Source organism: Mus pahari, chromosome 5 (assembly GCF_900095145.1).
Source record: "Mus pahari chromosome 5, PAHARI_EIJ_v1.1, whole genome shotgun sequence".
Lineage (NCBI taxonomy): Eukaryota > Metazoa > Chordata > Mammalia > Rodentia > Muridae > Mus > Mus pahari.
In genome coordinates this window covers 112,938,801-112,944,805 of record NC_034594.1, presented here as the reverse complement: position 1 = coordinate 112,944,805, position 6,005 = coordinate 112,938,801, and the positions used below count along the sequence as shown (strand labels likewise).

Genomic DNA, 6,005 nt, shown 5'->3' with positions numbered 1-6,005 from the left:
TCCTCCTGCACCATGTCTGCCTGGATGTTGTCATGTTCCCACATTGATGATAATGGAGTGAACCTCTGAACCTGTAAGCCAGCCCCAATTAAATGTTGTCCTTATAAGAGTTGCCTTGGTCATGGTGTCTGTTCACAGCAGTAAACCTTAACTAAGACAGCCCCCTTCCCTTAGTTTTGGTCTGTTAGTATAAGGAAGGCTGCAATGGAGATGCTAGTTGTTATTGGACGTAGTTATTGTAAGCTCTCTCCCCAGGCTACCCAAGTCTGAGCCAAGTACCTTCTCAGTTGACTTTTATTTCCAGCTTTTGTCCTAGGTCACTTGTTAAATCTTATTTGAGTTTTCCTCAGCTGTTGAGTTTATTTATGGAAGATATGTCTGTTTCTGATTTTTGGAGTTGTGTAATGTTGCAGGATTCTGATGTGTGGCTTTTTGTGAGACCCAAGGCCATGCTTTTGGTGCTCCTGAAAGTTATCTCAGTCTAAACCGCAGCTCCAGCCCTCCACATTCTGGAATCTTCTACTTACAAGTACTTCTGCTCTTGCTCCTTGGTAACATCTTGGTAAATGGCATCATTTTTCTAAAGCAGTTTAAAAGTTGTAATAGCTGCTATTGGGAGCTTTTGATGCAACTAAACTTGTTTATATGAACTGTGTCTTGGAATAACATAGGAAAACAATGTCAAATAACCAGTAATTCCCTCCCATACTGGCATGAAAATGAAATTCAGATTTCAAAATTGCATACTTAATATATTCCAAAGCTATCGATTTTTCACATTTCGTTTTTCATTACTCATACTCAATAGCTTATAGTATACAATGACTTTGTTTTTCTTTCTTTCTTTCTTTTTCTATTTTCACCCTTTATTTGGAAAACAGGGCAACACTTAAGTTTTAGATTTTTTAAATGAATTAACATGGTAATAAAAAGTATGGCCTGAATTTGGAGAGTAAGTGGTTTTCCAAAGGAGAAGAGAACATATTCTCAGTGAGCCACCAAGGGTTTGGCTTCCACTCACTGAGGGCAAGCAGTGCAGTCCAGACTAACCATCCATGATCTTTGTCAAGCAAATCAGAGTCTCCAATTGTTCAAAGTAACTGTAGGTACAAGAGAGAAAACAACTCCAGACTGGCTTATTAATTGATCTGGATAACTATGAAGTGTTCCCCGTTCCTGAAGTGGCAAAAATCTTCAGAGTGACTGTTGGAGCAGGGAACCTTTCCTGTGCTCCCAGTTGTTATACAGTGCATAGAGACTGGTGAGTGTCAGCCCTGCCAGGCCACCGCCTGCTATTCCTTGAAGACCACCTGTCCATTTATACAGCATTCCGGTCATGGTTCCAGCTGCTACTGTGTTGAGGTCATCTTCTGCACCCCGTGTTTTCTCAATGACAACACCAAAAGCACTATAGAGCAGAGCCAGGTAACCTAGAGTATTAGCCCAAAGTGCCCCTTGCCTCGTCACCATATTCAAAATCTGTACATTTCTTGGTTTGGACCAGGCCATGCTCTGGGTTTCCTTCAATCCTAAGCGAAGACCGTTCATTGCCCCGAATGCAGCCCCTGTCATGCAACATCCTCCAATGGTAAAGAAAGCAAGTTCAAATCTGCCTCGGGTTTTATTAGCTCCAGTTGGCAAAATAAATTCATCAGTATCCTGAACGAGATAGCGTGGATCCACATTTAAATAAGGAGACTGGGGGTCAAATCAGCATTCGAGTAACCGCTCCTCCCGCTCTGAAGAAGTCAGCTAACCCGCTGGTCGATTTGTTGCTACTTCCTCCGCCACCCTCCATGAGGTCGCAGCAAAGGGCGGTGGGCGGCTCGGTGAGCCACCACCACCTCAGGCCAGGGACTTGTGCTCAGCTGTGCCTCCCCCTCACCCCCCCCCCAGCAACAGCGGGAAGCTCCTGCCACCTTCAACACTGACTGTGTTTTTCTTTTCCTCCTCTCTTCACTACTGTTGTCCTCTGCCTCAGTTTCCTTGTGGGACCAGTTCCCCATCCCTCTTCCACCACCTTAAAGATGAACACTCTTCAAAACCAAGAACAAACCTCTTTGAGAGTTGATGGAAGCCCCCTGGCTTTCTGAGAGCTCAGAGCCCTTTTATAAGGCTTAGCAAGCTCAGATCAGGAAGAGAACAGTTTCAGGAGAACATGGCATGGTTTTAAGACCCTTTCAACCAAGCATGCCAAAGCTTTCCCAGCTGTATGCATCTCAGATGAGATAAATTATAAAAGGCAGAATGGAATGGAAAATCCTGAATGAGTTGTAAGGACTACTGGGGACAGGGAACAAGGTACAAAAGATTAGATTAGGACTAATCTTTTAGAGGCTATTCCAGTCTTTTTTTTTTTTTTTTTAATGAAGTTAGACATAATCCAGTCCTGAGAATACAGAAAAGACAACCCCATGGAAGTCTTCAGACTCCTAAACATGTTTAGAGAGCAGTTTTGAGATTATTGCAAAGCAAGGGAAGTTGCAAGTTTCTCCTTCCTTTTTGTAAATGGCGTGAATCCCAAATGCCGTGATTAAATAGTAAAAGTTAACTGATGGGAAGAAGTTCACTGTTGGAATTCTGTTGTACAGCTCAGAACAGGTTAATGAACTTAATCATTGTATTTAGTTAGGATTCACCAGATAGATAAAACCAGTAGCTACGCTGACTTATGATGGAGGCTGGGTCCATTTGACCACGGTGGCTAAGGACTCCCAGAGTCTGTCACGTAGAGACCCAGGAAGGTAGGCTGTGGGGGTGAGATGACATGTCTAGGTCAAACACAGTCAGGAAGCAGAAAGGAATGAAGCCGTCCTGTGGGAAGCGGGTGCAGCCGCGCGCGTGGCAGCCAAGATGGCGCCCTGGCTCATTGCCAAGCCCCGTGATCCCTGGTTGTTTATCAAGAACCTGATCATGCGCACCTGAATGATCATGTGCACCTGAATGATCACGCGCTGCCCACCTGACGTATAGCGTCATACAGCATGATGTTGAGTCACTGGCCTATCAACTCGCATCCTGTCTGCGTGCATGGCCCGTGTACAGAGAGTGCTGAATGCTGATTGGATGATGAAGAGTGGCGAGAGACGAGTGCAGAGGGTGGAGGCTGATAAATTGGGTGATCCCCCCAGAATTAAAATAAAAAAGTTGAGGAAGCTGCTTGAACCCTGCCTTGGCGTACGTGTCTTTTCCCCACCTCTGCTGGCCAGAGTCTGGGGTCGCGGCACTGTCCTTCTACCTTCTCTTCTACTTAGGCCTTCGGAGATGTATTAAGTGAATCTCGGTTCAACTTCTAACCTCCATGATGAAATATCTTTACAGATACGCCAGGCACCTCAGTGCCAGTCAAGATGGCACATATCTAAAATCAATCATCTGGAGTAAGATGATTGCTTAAGTAAGTGAGTAAGATGGTGGCTTAGAAACCACGTCTGAGCAAGTAGATGAATATAGGAGAAGAGAAACGCTAGGTTTGTTGTGTCTGAGACCCCGCACCGTACCTTCCGACTCCACAACTCACCGACCGACCAGCGCTTGCTCTGTACCCCAGTGCTCTTCTGTAACTTGACTCAGTACCTGTAGCCTCAGCTGCCCCGGCAGCCAGCACAGCTTAGGCAGCATGGGGCTCAGTCTTAAACGCTACTTCTAATGAACTGCCTGTAGAAATCACACTATTGGTGACCTTGCATAACAAAGGCATCCCCAGTGACCACTGCTCTGGGATAAGCCACTACAGCCACAGCTGTCACTGTAGCTACCCCCACCGTGATTTTTTTTTTTTTTTTTATGATGGCAGCTGCCATTGAGCTAGAATCACCGCAGCCACCCCAAACCGTGGACTGGTTATCAACAGTGTGTGTGAACTTCTTATAGTGTGTCTACACGAGTCTGGGAGAGAAACACCTGAATGGTAGACACGGAGTGCAGAGCAGAGCAGGTTACCATGAGAGCATGGCAGCATAAAGAGAAGGCACACAAACTAAACCCAGACTGCCAGGCAGATAAACAAACCTCTTCTCAGTCATCCCTAGGTCAAGTTACAAGGGAGCATTGTGCTGTGGAAACCAGGCTTTGCCAGTATACATGGGTACTCTGCTGGGACGGTCTGCCATATCCCTCCAGAGCGTGAATCACAGACTGTGGAAAGTTTGATCCCTCATTTATAGGGGGGCTGGGTTATATCTGGCTCAGAGGTTAGCTGACCCAGGCCAGGAAACTCTGGCAGGGGTAAGTTTAGGCTTACAGAATCCTCTCATCTGAAAGGGCACACAGGCTAAATTATTTCAACCTCTCATTTTAGCCATCCTCCCTGCCTACATGGAGACTCAAGCAAATGACAGTTCTAGTAGAGAAAGAGATCATATATCCAACTATAAAAAAAAAATTAAACCAGTATCTCCTGTTGACTGTTTTTGTCAAATTGACACCAACTTAGACATACATGGGAAGAGAGAGAGTCTCAATGGAGCAAATGCCTCTATGAAATGGACCTGTAGCAGATGTGTGTAGCAGATGTCTTAGTTGATGATGGATGTGGGAGGGTCTAGCTCCTTCTGGGTGGTGCCACCACTGGCCAGGCGGTCCTTTAAGAAAGGCTGAGCAAGCTGTGAAGAGCAAGCCAGTAAGCAGCACTTCTCCATGGCTGCTGCTTCAGTTCCTGCCTCCTGCCTCGAGTTCCTGCCCTGACTTCCTTCGAGGATGGACTGTGCTGTGGAAATTTACTATGGAACAAGTCCTTTCATCTCCAGATTGCTTTTGACTATGGAGTTCTATCACAGCCATACAAACCCTAACAGATGACTTCCGTCTCAGGGTGCTGGTCCTGCTTCAGTGCTTTCTTTCTCTGGTCTGTTCATTGTTTATCACTGCTTGCAGTTTTCTAGGTCCCAGCTGGCTGTTGCTGTGCTACGCCTACAAACATTTTGACTACATTTTTGCATATGTGGTGGTCTAGTCCCTTCATACCTTCAGCCCACATGCTTCCCTTCTTATTCATAGTGTACCCTGTTTCCTCCTTCTTGTTCCTTTCCCATTCATGAGTTCAATGCTAAAACCTTTGCTTTAACAGTCCTATACACCACACTGTATCCAGCCAATGCTCCCATTCCATTGTCTTCAACTGTTAGCGGGAACACAGGTGTGATATAGAAAGGTCTACACAGACACAACCAGGAATGTCCTCTCTTCCTAATTCACTGCAAGAAATGCAATTCCTCATGGAGACAACCCTCTCGGGAGGCCCACATAAAATAAAACAAAACCAACCAAGTAGAGTATTTGGAGAAAGGGAGTATTAACATTAGAATATACATTTATCCCAACATATTTACCAAACACAACAAAGAAACAGCAAGAATCTGAAATAACAACACACCGGCATACATTCCCAGCCTCACAGCTCTCTTAAGTAGCTGAATTGTCTAAGAAAGAATTCAAAGTCCTGTTTTAAAAAGGATCATAGAGAAGACTCAGACCAATGAATGAACAGAAAAAAAAAATCAATTCATGATCTTGACAAGAGAGTATTCAAAGTGAATGAAACAGAGAATTGGAGAAGGAAATAAAAAAATACATAGAGGAAACATTCAGTAATGAAGCTGAAACAATGAGAAAAGAATCAAATAGAAATTCTGGAAATGAAAGAAGCAATTAGTTAAAAAAAAGTCAGAAAATATAACAAATTGACAAAACTATGAGAAAAATCTATTATAGGGACAAAGCACAAAGTCAAGACACACTCAGCTTTATACGAAGAAAAAGTAAGAATATCCTATACCTCCAAGTGATCAGGGGTACACCTGGAGTTTAGTACCTACGAAGTAAGAAAAATGACATAATAGCAAAAGGAATACAGTCTAAAGAAACCCAAAGAAAGAAGCTGACATCCAAATACAGGCGGTGATTCAAACCCTTGGGTAATAACATAGTTATTACCCAAGAAGAGCCCCTCTGTGACTCCTCAGAGTTAAGGTGTCAAAGCACAAAACAAACAATTCTAAATGGAA

General features: G+C 44.2%; 1 pseudogene; it reads right to left on the bottom strand.

Moving 5' to 3' along the window:
* Window positions 1-1,194: 1,194 nt before the first annotated feature.
* LOC110322552 lies at window positions 1,195-1,814 on the bottom strand (annotated as a pseudogene).
* Window positions 1,815-6,005: the final 4,191 nt, after the last annotated feature.